The following is a 13,916-nucleotide window of genomic DNA, read 5'->3' as shown; positions in this document are numbered from 1 at the left end:
GTTTAAATTGTGTACAATATACACAGACGATCGCTTCTACTTGGTTAAATATTAAATACAGCACTTTATTGCTCATCTTCAACTAATTTTTTCTCCCATTCTATATATTTTACTTGATAAAATTAGAGACACAAAATACCTCTCTGATGCCTTATTTTGTAGTTTGCTTTGTGTGTATTTTTAAATATGAAATTAATTATTCATATGGTCATCTTAATTTGACAAACTTTATAGTATTTTGTAAGAAAATATTTTACTCACCATATATTCCATTTTCCTTGCTACTTAACAAAAGACATTTAAGCTTTTCTGCAATGTTACCTTACCCCCCCAAAACCCAGTATCTTTCCAAGAGCTTCATGCAGCACATGACAGCAAATAAAAACCAAACAAAACCCACCACCGAGAAAGTTGTGCCTTTTTGACAATAGCAAGAGTGAACGTGTTAAGACACTGTGGAAGATATTTCTTAACTTGTAATTCAGCAAAGCATAACAACTGTCTTAACTTCTTTCTCATTCAGTGGAGCACTCCAAGATATGAAAAGTGAGTTAAACAAACCATTTAGGAGAGTAATCACAAAGAGCAGCTTTTGTCTGGGGAGACCCTGGGAAAGTCGCCATTGGCTCCCTCTTTTTCATCTCAGGGCCACAGGCACCCATAACTGTTCTGGGGTAGGCTGTTGCTTTGAATTGCCCTCTAGTGTTAGCCTTCATTAATTCCTACCTCGATGACAAATGCTGTTCAGGTTTTTAATAACAGAAAGTGGGTCAGCAACATAAGTTATGTTAAGCTAAAAAAATTAAACAAAAAATTTGAATGGTGTTCCAAACTCATTTTCAGGTCAGAAGACTGTGAGGTTGACAAATAAGTACTACACACCAAAAACCAAAAATACAGGAAGTCTATATACCTAAATAGCCCCCCCCCCCCCCAAAAAAAAATCAAGGACAACAAATTTATTAAAGAACTTATGAACACTGTATTTTGCATTTCAGTGAGTTTCTTATGCAGTTTCACAAAAATATCAATTTCTGGAGCAAATACTCAATATTCACAGCCAAAATCATTGTCATGATGGTGGGATCAAAACACCAAAAAAACAGAGGAGTTGCTGGTGTCAACAGAACAGAGTTTAGCAGTACCAATGCCCTGGAAGGAATTATTCTCTCCCTGCTAATTCAAGAGTCTCCCTGTTACCACCCTAAACCCACAGGCAAAATAGGCACCATGAAGATCCAGATTTTAAACCTGGTAATACTAGGAAGAGAAGGCAAGCATTTTTCCCTGATTTTATTTCAAACCATGTTTTATCTGCCCTCAAATTGTTTAGAGAGGTCATGAATCTAGGACTTAAAAAAGTATGGAGAATATATTAGTAACACTTGCATGTCATACAAGCTATGGATTTCCACACACAGAATTAAAGATGAGCTTATGACCCTTTGTTTAAAAAATACTCTGGTCCTACAGAACTACAATCCTTCACTCTGACAGAGTTGAAAAAATATTTTTAGAATTAGGTGTTAACTCAATGAAGAAAAGTACAGATTTGAGTACTGCTTTTGTAACTCCTGTGCTTGGCATTAAAAGCAGCATTTTCCCTTCTCCTGAGAACCTGGAAAAAATCTTTTGGTTTTAGGGAGGAGAGGGACAGGGTAACCAGTACATAATCATTCTTGTTGATCAGGAGTTCTTTTTGCCTGTGGAAAATGCTGACAATAAGTGTTACAGTATCGAAAGGGAACTCTGTTCCACAAAAAACTTTTCAATATATTTTCACTTAGAGAAGGACTTTCTTATAAGAGCCATTGCAATGTTTCACAACAGATGGAGCATCTTCTTTGTCTAATTTCTGAGCTTGTCTAAAATATGGACTAACTTGCAACAAGAGAAAGCAAGGCATTTTCAGAATAAAGTAATAACATTCATAAGACCACAGATCTACCCATTCTACCAAGAGAAAATTTTGCTCCAAAAGAATACAGAAATTATAAAGCAAATGTCTTCATCCACTGGAAGTCCTGCTAAATCTAGAAGTGACTTGCATGTCTAGAAGTGACTTAGATATCTATTTTGAAGCAGGAAATGATCAGTTAAATTTGGGAAGATCATAATCATGTTCATAATTACAATACTTTCTAAATTTTTAAGTTAATTTCCATATGAATATGAAAATGCATTTCCTTCTGTGGGGAGAAGGGACAGTTAAAAAAAATTAAAAATATTTAAGTTGTTCTTCATGTCAACTAGGAAGTGGAAACATAAAATCATAAAAATCTTTGACTAAAGGCTTTAAAAAAACCACACCAACAAACCAAACCATCCACAAAATTAAAAAAAAAAAAAAAAACAAAAAACAAACCTATAGGACACTTACAGGAAGTAAAAACGAAGCTCTTAAAGTTTAGTGGGTTAAAGAAAAGGTATAAATACTTCAGAGGTATTTGAACATTACTAAGATTTTTAAGTACCTCACAAATTAAAAACAGATATTGCTGATAATCTTGCTTTGACTAGATTGTCTTGATAATGTATTTCAATAAAAAGAACTAATTCTCTTATAATACTGGTCTAAAAATTTAGAATAAAAAAAAAGTCCTGCCCCAAACAAACACAGAAAAAAAAAATTACCATGAATATCCATGTGTTTGAAAGAAATACAAAATTAACAAAGCTAGAAGCAATTGTTTATTCAAATACACTACTCAATTAGCAATTGCATCTTCATATATGCCCTGTTTTTAGTGTGCAAACAGCAGTCTAAACCAAGGTGTATTAAGAAGCCATCAATACACCATATGAACACTTAACAATTTTGATTACATTTTTCATTTCCCCACTGAAACCTTCAATGCATGGGTCTACATAAATTCTTCCTTAGACTTCTGTTGAAAATAAACAAAAATAACAATAAAAAGGGGGCAATGTGTTACTTATATATATTTACATTTGAGTGAGAAGAGTGTTTAAATATCCCAGTTAGCATATTTTAACTATTTTTCCTAAAGAATTTTCATGCCATTTGCTTTTCTTTTCCTATTGCCTAGCAAGATCATTTTATCAACAGACAAGGAAAAATGATGTGTAAGTATGCCAGTCTTAAATTCTTCCTATATACATGTTTCATTCACTGTCTGAAGTAACAATAAAAATTAATGTCTATTTAAATCTAATAGTCTACAAAACTCCACTTTAAAATAATGTAGGGCTGGATTTAGTTTAAACTAAGAAAATCCAGAACATTCAATTGCTTCAGATTTAAAACTTAAAATAGTCATGCCTAAGATATCAAACAATGGTTGATTTTACATGTATTGAAGTAACTAGAAATGGGTTGCATTTATAGCTACAGATCTCTTTCAGGAAAATTATTTCAGTTGCCTTTGCAAAGCAAGAGAAGTCCTTAAAGAAATCATAAACGAATTGTAAAAGTAATCTGCAACAGCTCCTTGTGGATGAGTAATAAGCTTGCATTGTCAGCTTTCAAATTATGATTTAGTTAACAAGACTTGTAGAGCCTCAAGTGTTCTACCTATAGTAGGAACAGCAGAAGTGGCCATGAAAAGTCCCACATCTGAAGCACTTCAGTAAAGAAGTCTGCACATTTTTATCTTTTCAACCTCATTACAATCAGATATTGCAAAACAGTTTACAAAGTCAAGCACACAGCTTGCAATAGGCACACCAGCAATTTTTAAGGGGCAAGCACTGCAGACCCTTAATTCAGGCTGAACTTGCAACAAAATCAGTAGTTGTTTTGCTAAATAAGAACTACAATAGGAGAGGCTAAGAGTAGGAAAATAAAACAAACACACACCCCACCACCTTTCTTGCAAGTTTCATCTACTCTTCAGGTCAAGAAACATTCATGTTGACTACCGAGTATAAAATTGCTCTAGAAAAAAAAATTAAAAATTAATATGGGCCAAAATTCAGCACAAAAATATTCTAGAGCAAATCAACACCTTAAGTGCACTCTAATCATAACTGACAACTGCAGCACTCTTAAAAGATACTAGGGCTTGTAAATGGGACTCAATTACTACATTACTGCAAAACTCTTTGCACTTTCTAAAAAAACATTTAGACTTGTCTTAAAGTTTTAAATACTTCAATATATACTAAATTTGTAAAAGGAAAGAAAGTGTGCATCTAATGAGAATACCATTCTGCAAATCCTTATTCATGGTTGTGAGCCATTAGAACTACTTGTGTATATTAAAGTTTGTAGGATTAGACCCTAAATGTAAAATCCCTTTGATTTACAGTTGTGAACCAGAAACCACCTTTTTTGCTGAATAAGAATCTATGAGAAATACTCTGAACCTGTGTCAGACCAAGGAACACTCCATCAAACTTTCACCTTTTAAATATCTCACAAGGGAGCCTTAGATACCTTTGCCTTGCAATATAATCCTGATTTTCATTAACAAGAATGTAACTGCTTTTGTACAGGAAAAAAAAATGAACAAACTCAAACCGTTCAGTGAAATCCTAAAATCCTTATTTTCCTAGGAAAGCCAGTAGAAAAAAAGGAAAAAAAAAAAAAAGGGAAAAAAAGAAAATAAGAAAGAAAAAACAGCAATGTAGTACCTCCAAAGCAGTTTCTGCATAGACCGAAATATTTATTTATTTGGGAGCATATTAGGCATGTTACCCAAACACAGTTACAGCATTAATAGAAGTACTTTCACTGTGTGTTTAATCACAGAAAGAAAGGATTAAAACTGAAAGAATTACCTACTCACTAATCACAAACTTCAAAGCTTATATAAAGTTAAGGTTTACTTCCTATACTTTCTGTATTCAAAATTTTCTTACTCAACTAAGAATTTTCTCTAGGAGGCCTTAACCACCCTAAAATCATATTATTGTATAAAAAATATATTCAGAACCCATCTGCCTCAAATACTTCTGTAACAGGAGGTGTACTGCTGGTAAATTCCAGTAATTCTTCAGTTCTACCAGCCATTACTTACAACAATGAGGAAATATGAAATTTACACCTCACTGGATTTGCTTGGTAGAAATTAGGAGTTACTGGGATAAACTGAAATTTTGGGTTTTTAAAACTCCTCTGATTTTAAGGTACAATTACTTCCTACAAAGAAGAAGTGCTCTTGAAGACAGACAGATTTGATTAAGGATAAAAACTGAATTCCAGCTGAAAGTTGGAATTGCTAAAGTCACAACATGTTCATAAAATTTGTTGTACAGCAATATGTTCTGCTGAAGATAAAGTCTTGCAGATTTTACTATTCCATTTTGTATTTAAACAAATTTACTCAACCCAAGACCAGTTACTATTTTAATTTCAATTGTCTGTGTAAATGGTTAGTTAGGACTGTTCGTATATGAGTAGATAGGTTATGATTACTCTGAATGGATTTCTCAGTTTCAGCCAAATGAGTACTTTTAGTGCAAAGCAGGACTTGCAATATGAGTGTAGCACAGTCCATATTAATTCCTCTAAATTGTTCAGTGTTTTGCTATATAATATCTGTTTGCCAACAAATAAAATAAATAAAATTTCTGAATATTCTGGTACAGATGCAAGGCTCTGAAAACCTGCTCTTTTATTCTGTTTTCTGCTTCTTTGCTTGTCAGGTAGCTAGTTTATTACTGCCTTTAAAACCAAATTTTACACACTACATGGAAATACACTCAGCTAGCTCTCTATTCTATTCTATTCTTAACACACCCTCCCAACAAAAAAAAAAAAAAAGTTATTGAAAAATAATTTTTTTATATCATCCATACTTTGTTTTTTGATTAGCAACATTTCAGTTGGAGTAATTCCCAAGACAGGAATATGAGAACAATACTATATAGAGAATTTATATAGCTCAAATGGATCAAGGCTGTTGCAAACTCAGCTTTTTATATATATTTTTGGCCACTTCATTTCCTTCTGAGCACAGCCTGTGTTAATACTTTTACTTAGTGTTTATAATTTTACAGGAGTGTAAAGAAGAATTATTTTAACAAATAATAAATTCTTGAACAATCCCATTAGAACTGGCCTATTTTGAATACTCTGAATAAGTTATACTACTGTGCACATTTTTTAAAATAAAGAACATACGTAATAAGAGAAATGTTAATATAATATATACCATGCTCATGCTCCATCAACCTTCCAGAGAGTTTTTCAATCACAGGAGTAAGCCATTCTCCAAAATCAGCTCTCTATTGAAAGGTCAAAACCTGCAATAAAAATGTCATGTATTATAACATATTTCCAACACCCACAGTTTCATGGTTGATCCCCAAACATAGATGTAGGTCATCAGCTTGACCCTCGCATTGTCTGTGTTACAGGAAATCCTAATTTTAAAAATACTTTTTTTTTAAACCAAACTGACTTGATTAGGAACACCTGTGATATGCCTCTTTATTATCAGAAGCCTCCTGAAACAAATCAGATTAGCATGTTTCTGCTTTCATTCTACCCACAGCATTTTAAGATGAAAGTAAGAGGAAGAAGAAAAAAAAAAAAAAACAGGAAAAAAAAGAGAAAAAGGAAAAAAAAAGGAGTAAGGGGTGTTGTTCTCCCTTCCTACCCACTACCAATCCCTCTCTCCACCCTCAAACAAGAAAACTGGTAAGTTTTTTTAGTGAGTAAAGTACTTAATGAATGTGTGATTACTGCTGTCATATTTCCTAAGATATGCTATTGACTGTTAAGTATTTAAATTCTAGTGTTTCACTTTAAGGAATTTGAATTTTTTTTTTTTTGCTCTTCAAGGCAGTACCATTATTGCCTTTATTAAAATTTGGCCTATAAATATTAGCTACTTTAAAGCATATAATGGAAAAACTACAGTCATATAATACATTCTGAGAGAGGAAATAAAATTTTAAGAATTAAAAAAAAGAAAAAATTAAAAAAAAAAAAAAAGAGAAAAAATTTAAAAGAAAAGCAGCAGCCCTGATCAGGTAAGAACAAAGTATAACTTGACAGATGCAGTAAAAATAGCCAAATAGCTACTGGAGGAAATACTGCATTCACAGAGACAAAATCTTAAATCTGTTTTGACTTTATTTGAACTTTTCATTGTAGACGCCATAACAAGACACATCCTATGTCTAATAAATGAATAGCTGATGCCTAGATCACGTCACCTGCGCATAAATACTTCCATAAATTTGTTCTTTATTCTTTAAGAGTATTCCAGAAAATACTACAACCCCTCTCACAGCTATGGACTTATAATAATCACCCTGCTTTAACAAGAAAAAGGAGTTTGTATTTTCGTGTATTCCACACATCATGCATTTCACCTTTTAAAAAAAAGTTTTTGTTCTTTAACCAAAAACACCAAAGTTGTAGTTCCCCTCTGTGCTTATATTGAGATTTAACATACTTGAAGATTATATTGAAACTGGACTTACATAAAGCTATTTAAAATGAAAATACATGCCTAAGCCCTATACGATGTGTAATTATCTTTTTCTCAGACCAAATCTTCAAGAAAATTTCAGTTCATGCTTAATAAAATAATTAGTTGTAACAACATTCAATGCTGAAAAGTTTATTAATAATCTATTTACTGCAGATTCACTCACTAGTGTCTGAAAACAAACTAAATAGTCACGGGGTGGGGGGGTCCTATTTCTAACAGTGGTTTCCTTTAGACATTAATAACGAGCACTGAAAGTCACTCCTATCTTTCAGTTTTAAGCAATATAACAATATCGCCTTCAGTTTTAGAAGACATCTTGGGAAACCTTTAACAAAATAAAAGCTAAATGTACATAATTTACATTTGCTACTGTTGTGTGCATATGGTAATAAATGTGTGTGTGTGATGTCATCCTTACACACTAGCAACTGTTTATTATCGAGCTCTGGAAAAGTGTTAAGAATTAGATAAACTTTAAAAATTTAATATTCTCTGTAAAAAGAACTTTTTTTTGTTTTTAATGGTACACTAAAAATATTATTACATGCAAATATTAGAAGAAAAAATTAACCAACTTTAAGTGTTAGCTGGACTAGAGCTCAAGTTGTCCTCCCTCCTTTAACACTCATCCAAATATCCTAAAGTTCTCACACAGCATTCAAAGCTAAGATGAGAACTATTCCTCAATTGTGGTAATATCAACTGTATCCCAAAGTTCTGTTATTAGAATAAGTATTTTTAAAACTTACAGGAAAGGGTTAAAAAAATAATCAGTATAGAAATTGCCTTACACCCTTATGGGCAGAAATTTTTATACCTAGCTTACTCTGAATATTTCTGAAATTGTCCAGTATCCACAATGAAGACATTTTGTAAAAAAGAGATTCCTTTTGAAATCCAACTTATGTATTAATACACCAGTAACCTAAAAATTCGACATAACTCCTGCCAATAATGCACAAAAAAACCCTGCAAAGCAACATTTTCACTGACTAAAAGAGGTTACTGGAAATCTGTGGCTACACCTCTCTACTCTGCCTGATGTCCCCTTTCTATTTGAGGGGCATATCAACTTTTTTCCCTATCTTTAAAATACATTACTAGTGCTATTAAAAAAATAGATGGCTGTGAGAAGAGTCACAAGGGACTAAGTTCAAAAACAATTTGAGCAGCCTGTTCAAACAAAATCTTTCAAGTACTACTGATAATAGAAAACACAATTTTTTGAGATCAGGTTCCAGTGTTAGATATTAAGTGTTTAGAACTTATAATAATATATAGGTGAAAAAAAAAACAACATGGAGAACAATTACTGGTGTACACAAAGTTATTTTTAGTTTTAAAAACTTTCTGACAAAAATATTTTTATTTCTACACAAAAGCCTACAATTTCATCCTCTATTTCTTTCCCAGACAGTCAAAACTAGTCCAAGATGCGCTCTACACCCTTGACAGTTTGTAATGAATGTGAATTACTTAAATAACTTGCAATGGGCCTTTGGGTGTGGGTGGATGACTGCATCTACAAAGCAGAATACCTGCAGCATATTTGTAGAATACAGTGATAAGCTTCTTGGTTCTCCCTTACATATTCAGGAGTTAATTGCTCCCCAGAGCAAATAACAGAACTCAGCAAGGCCCTATAAGAGGACCACTAACTGATCTGTGGTGACTTTTCCTGTAAAGAAAGCTCATCTGCTTTTACACGTGTAAAAGTGTATCAGAAAAGCAGTGATACACCTGTTAGGATGCTTCTGACAGTCAAGATAGGTGAGATGTGCATCTTCACACAGTGTTCACAGGCAGGGTATACAGAGCCAGGTAGTTTGTATGCAGTTCCAGTTGTAATTCACTGCAGAATTTGACTTATTAGTCATAAAATAATTAAGGAATTAAAGACTCCAATTTATTTTTCTTTCCATGACATTACATTTTTGATAGAATAGTAACAGGTTCAGAATTCCAGAAGCTAAGGATAAAAAAAACCCAGACAATGAACTAAACAGAAAAAGAACCCCATGATACCTTGGTATCGTATACGTAGTCTGCCCTTAAAATGTTACTACAATAAGCTTGCTATGAACTATTAGCCTAACACATTAAAAGGTCACACAGATACACAGTCATACTTTCAAATTACTGTTATTTCTGAAAATTAAAAATTCTCAAGAGCCACTTTCATCTTCAGTAGATTTATATCTACAGGGTACCTCTTCAAAACTTTCAGTAAAACTTTAGAGGAGAAAAAGAAAAAAAAAATCCCGAACCAAATGAAGCTTATTTGGATGTTTTTCCTAAGAATCAAGATAAAGGACTAAACTCAAAAGAAACTAAGGAAAAAAAAATTTTAAAAAAACCCCCACACACTATGCTACAAGTTATACCTAAGCAAGATTTAATTGAGCATAGAACTTTAGCTTTCACTTACTGATAAAATATAAATATATACATTTAGATATTCAAGTTCAATTGATATTTCCTCCAAATGCAACTTTTCCAGGGCCAAGTAATCCCTGTTAATGTTTGACATTTTAACTGAGGTAAAAAATGCAAGCAGCACTACAAGGGTCTATTTAAACTACGTGATTTTTCCCCCCTAAATATCTTAAAATAAGGAGTACATCAAATATAAGAAAGGAAAAGTTACTTAAAATATGCTATATATTCATATTAGATTGCTTACTGCTTTCATTTTAGCCACACCCACCTTTATGTAATTGTAAAATATGAGAACAGTGCAGCTGAGAAATAAGAAAGCTTAAAAGAACAGTTGTTTCATGTAGTCAAATATGTGCTAAGCACAGATTTTAATTAAAATGAAAAACAGGTATAAATTGCATGCTATTGAACACGACTAGTGGGGAAAAATGCACACGCACCTGTACAATACTGATTTATAGGGTTTTTTTTTGTAAATTAGCTATGAGTCAGGACAGTTATTTCATTGAAAGTGAAAGTCAGTATTTGTGAGTGCACTTCCACAGCGGAGTAGTGTAAATCTCTTCAAATTCTGATATTTCAAAGTATACACAGCTACAGTGAAACAGCTTTGTGCACATTCCCATACTGACTGTCAAAAACATTTCTGAAAACACTCTGAAAGTAATGATGCAGAGCTAAAGAAATGAGTACTAAACCTCAATAGGATCTTACTAGTATCTCAATTTCAAGGATTAAGTGGAATTTTCTTATCAGGGCACAAAGGTATGGATTGCGGAGACAAACTAAGCAGCTATTCCCAGGAAAAAAATAACTTAAAAAGTGTAATTTATGTACTGGATTAAAAGAATACAGGGAAACTAGGGATTTGAGACAGAAAAATCTCCTTGAACTGTTGGATTTCTGCATTACACAGAAAATACCTTGAATCACAATCCAGTTGCCATGCTGGAAACGCTAAGTTTTGCATTTCACTTTAAGACTACACGCTCTCAGCCATGTACACAGAAATCTTTTGTACAGCACTTCTGCACCCCAACTCTTCTCTACGTCCCTCCTACGTCCCTCGGTTAACTCGTTATTTTCGGTGCCCGGGGTGCTTAAGCGCAAGGCGGCCGCTTCTGGCTTTGAACGCGGCGGAGGGATGCGCGGGGGGGCAGCGTGGGGGGAGGAAGAGGAGCGGGGAAAGGCTGTGACCCGGTCCAACCTCCCAGCCCCGCGTCCCTGCGGGCAACCAGGGGGGGCAGCAGCCGGTCCAGCCTCGGCTGAACGGGCGCCTTAACGGGGGGCCCGATGCTGCATTCGCTGCGCATCCTGCGCGCCCGCCAGCTCGACGGCAGCCCCGGGCGCCCGCCGCTCACACGGCATCGGGGAAAATATCCATACGCCTTCCTGCCTCCAGAAAAAAAAAAATTGAAATAATAACGATAAAAAAAAAAAAAAAGGTCGGGCGGCCGAAAGTCAAAAGGGAAGTAGGAAGAAGAATAAAAAGTAAGGCTTAGAAATTGTGGTTGGGAAGGAGCCCGCTGGCCTGGCAGCGCCCGAGCTCCCTCCCGGCCCCGCCGCACGGTGCTGTCCCCGCCGGCGCTCCCGCCACAAAAAGATGCCTTGTTGAGCCTGTGTGCGCCACTCCGAAACGCGAGCGCCCACGCCAGAGCCGGCCCCGAGGGGGTTAAACGGCGTCGTGGAGAAAAAGGCACCGTGTCACATATTATGTGTGTATGTGTGTGTGTGCGGAGGGGGAATCGCCCAGCGCACAGGCTGCGAGAGATCTCGGCGCCTATCACAATAAGCACGATCGCGTTCATCCAGCTACGAGAGAGCGAGAGCTGCCGGCCACCGAGAAATGACATAGAAACAACCACCAAAAAATAGCTAAGCCAATGACAAATAGCGACCCGGGTGACAGAGACAGAGAATTTTGTAGGCGGAGAAGAGGAGGTGAATGGCCAGCTCTGATCACAGTATTAGGCTGGGCTATCTATGGGGAGGGTATTTACTCGGTTTCGGGGTGTGTGGGAGGAGAGGAAAAACACCTACAAATAGCTGGCACGATTCAAATGGTCTCGGATTATGTTTCCCCCCCTCCAGTCCAGGAAGGAAACTCGCGTTTTAACGCTACGAGGGGGAAAAAATAGCTCTGTGCAATAGGGGATGAAGAGCATTTTGGTCATTCGTTAATACCCAAAGGGGCAGAGATGATAAATGTGACAGCATGTGGCAGCACGACCGTCACCCGGGCTCCTGCAAAAGGCGGCTCCGTATCGCGACACGGGAAATTAAGCGATTGAGTGGGAGGTGGAGAAAGCGCTTAAACGGAGAAGTTAATCTGCTAACATGGAGAGGAAACAAACGGAGAAAAAAAACCCGAAGGTTGTCCTCTATATATTTTTTTTGGGAGGGTGGGGGTGCGGGGGGAGAAGGGAAAGGGAAGAGAAAGAACGAAGGGGCATTAATCCAGTTTACGAAAACATGGGGAGAGAGGAAGGAGGAGGCGGGGGGGGTGGGGGGGGGTTGGGGGCGGCGGGCGAGAAAGGGAGATGTGCATGTAAGTGTGGAAGTCATCCTGGCGGCTGCTGCTGCAGAGCCGGGAAGCAGGAGCCTCCGTGTCCCGGGCGCTGCCCCGAAATTTCCACGGCGGAGAGCGGGGAGGTGGGGGGGGGTGGGGGGAGAACGCGGGAGGGAGGGATCCGCTGGCGGGGGGTGGTAGGGACCGGAGGGGAGATGAGGGGAAGCCTGTCCTATCATGTCCCGGGAGCGCGGGGCACCGGGACCCTCTGGAGCTCCGGCTGTCCCGCGGCTCCCGCCCGCCCCCCCGCGCCGCTCTCCCGGGCCGGGTGTAAGCGGCGCTCCCGGGATCGCCGCCGGGGCGCGGTGCCGCCCCGGGGAGCAAGCAGGGTTACCTGCCGGAGGAGACGGCCGCTCCCGACCGCTGAGGCTGAGGGAAGCGAGTGACAGATCCGCCCAGGACCTGCCGCCGCCTCCCGGAGCCTCCCGGCCCGCTGCCCGTCGGGCTCCCGGGGTCACTTTTCCCGGCGGCGGGGTGCAGGTCGCCCCCGTTTTCCAAAGACGCTCTTCCCCCGCCCGCCCGCCCGCCCAGCTCCCTCTGCCCCAGCCGCGCCCGGTCCCTCCGGCTCTTACCGCCTGTGCCGGCGGCGGCAGCGGCGGCACCCGCTCCGAAGCGCAACCGCGAGGGTGGAAGCGGGGTAGCGGAGGGGAAGGGAGGTGAGTTTCGCGGGGCGGGAGGGCGGGCGGCCCCCGCGCCTCCCCCGCGGCGGCGGTAGCAGCGATGCGATCGGGCATCACTCGAAAATGGCGCCGAAAGAGCGGAGGGCTCTTCATTCAAATTCGTTAGCGCCAGCCCCGCCGCCCCGGGGCATGCCGGGAACGGGGGGGGGCGCGCGGGGGCTGAGGCGGCAGCGCCGCACGGACACGGCGCTCGCTGTCAATGCCGCCCCTCCCCCCCCGCTCCCGCCGCCCGCGCGCGCGCTCCACGCCCTCCCCGCTCACCGCGCGCTCCCGACCCAACCGCCGCTAATGGGGAAAGGGGGGGTGGGGGGGGAAGAGAGGGAAGGGGGGAGGGAGAGAGAAAGAGAGAGGGAAATGTCACCCGGAGCCCGGGCCCGCGGGGGAGAGGTGGCGCGTTAGAGATGTGTGTGGGAGAGAGGGAGCGAGAGAGAGAGAGAGAGAGGGGGAGCGAGACCTCCGCTGGCCCCGCGAACTTGTCAAGGTAAAGGCGCCGGTGGAAGGGAGGGGGGTGGATAGGGGGGCACGACAGCGGATTTTGGGAAGGTAGGGAAAGGAAGCCCGGCTGGGGGAGGGGGATGTGCGCCAAGAGGACCTGAGGAAAATATGAACAGCGCCTCCCCCCCCGCGCCCCCCCGCGCCTCCAAGGACCCCCGCGGCTCCCGCTGCGCTCAGGTTGCAGCCTGACCCCCCTTGTCCCCCACCATGGCCGCGCACCCCGCCGCAGCCAGAGGAGCGTTCGGAGCGCTCGGCTCTTGCCCGCAGCGCGCGGGCCCGATCCCGATCCCGACTGGCAGCCGCCGCTCCCCATCCCCCTCCTGC

General features: G+C 39.9%; 1 long non-coding RNA gene across 1 annotated transcript; it reads right to left on the bottom strand.

Moving 5' to 3' along the window:
• Positions 1-958: 958 nt before the first annotated feature.
• Positions 959-13,158, bottom strand: LOC139600368 (uncharacterized). The gene is made up of 3 exons (XR_011682503.1): positions 12,990-13,158; positions 6,120-6,210; positions 959-3,898 (listed from the first exon to the last, which is right to left on the bottom strand). It is a non-coding gene; the product is annotated as an uncharacterized lncRNA (long non-coding RNA).
• Positions 13,159-13,916: the final 758 nt, after the last annotated feature.

The sequence above is a fragment of the Agelaius tricolor genome, unplaced genomic scaffold (assembly GCF_023055355.1).
Source record: "Agelaius tricolor isolate 1412-34295 unplaced genomic scaffold, bAgeTri1.0.p SCAF_26, whole genome shotgun sequence".
Taxonomy (NCBI): Eukaryota; Metazoa; Chordata; class Aves; order Passeriformes; family Icteridae; genus Agelaius; species Agelaius tricolor.
The sequence above is the reverse complement of the archived record's forward strand: the minus strand, read 5'-3'. Positions and strand labels throughout refer to the sequence as shown.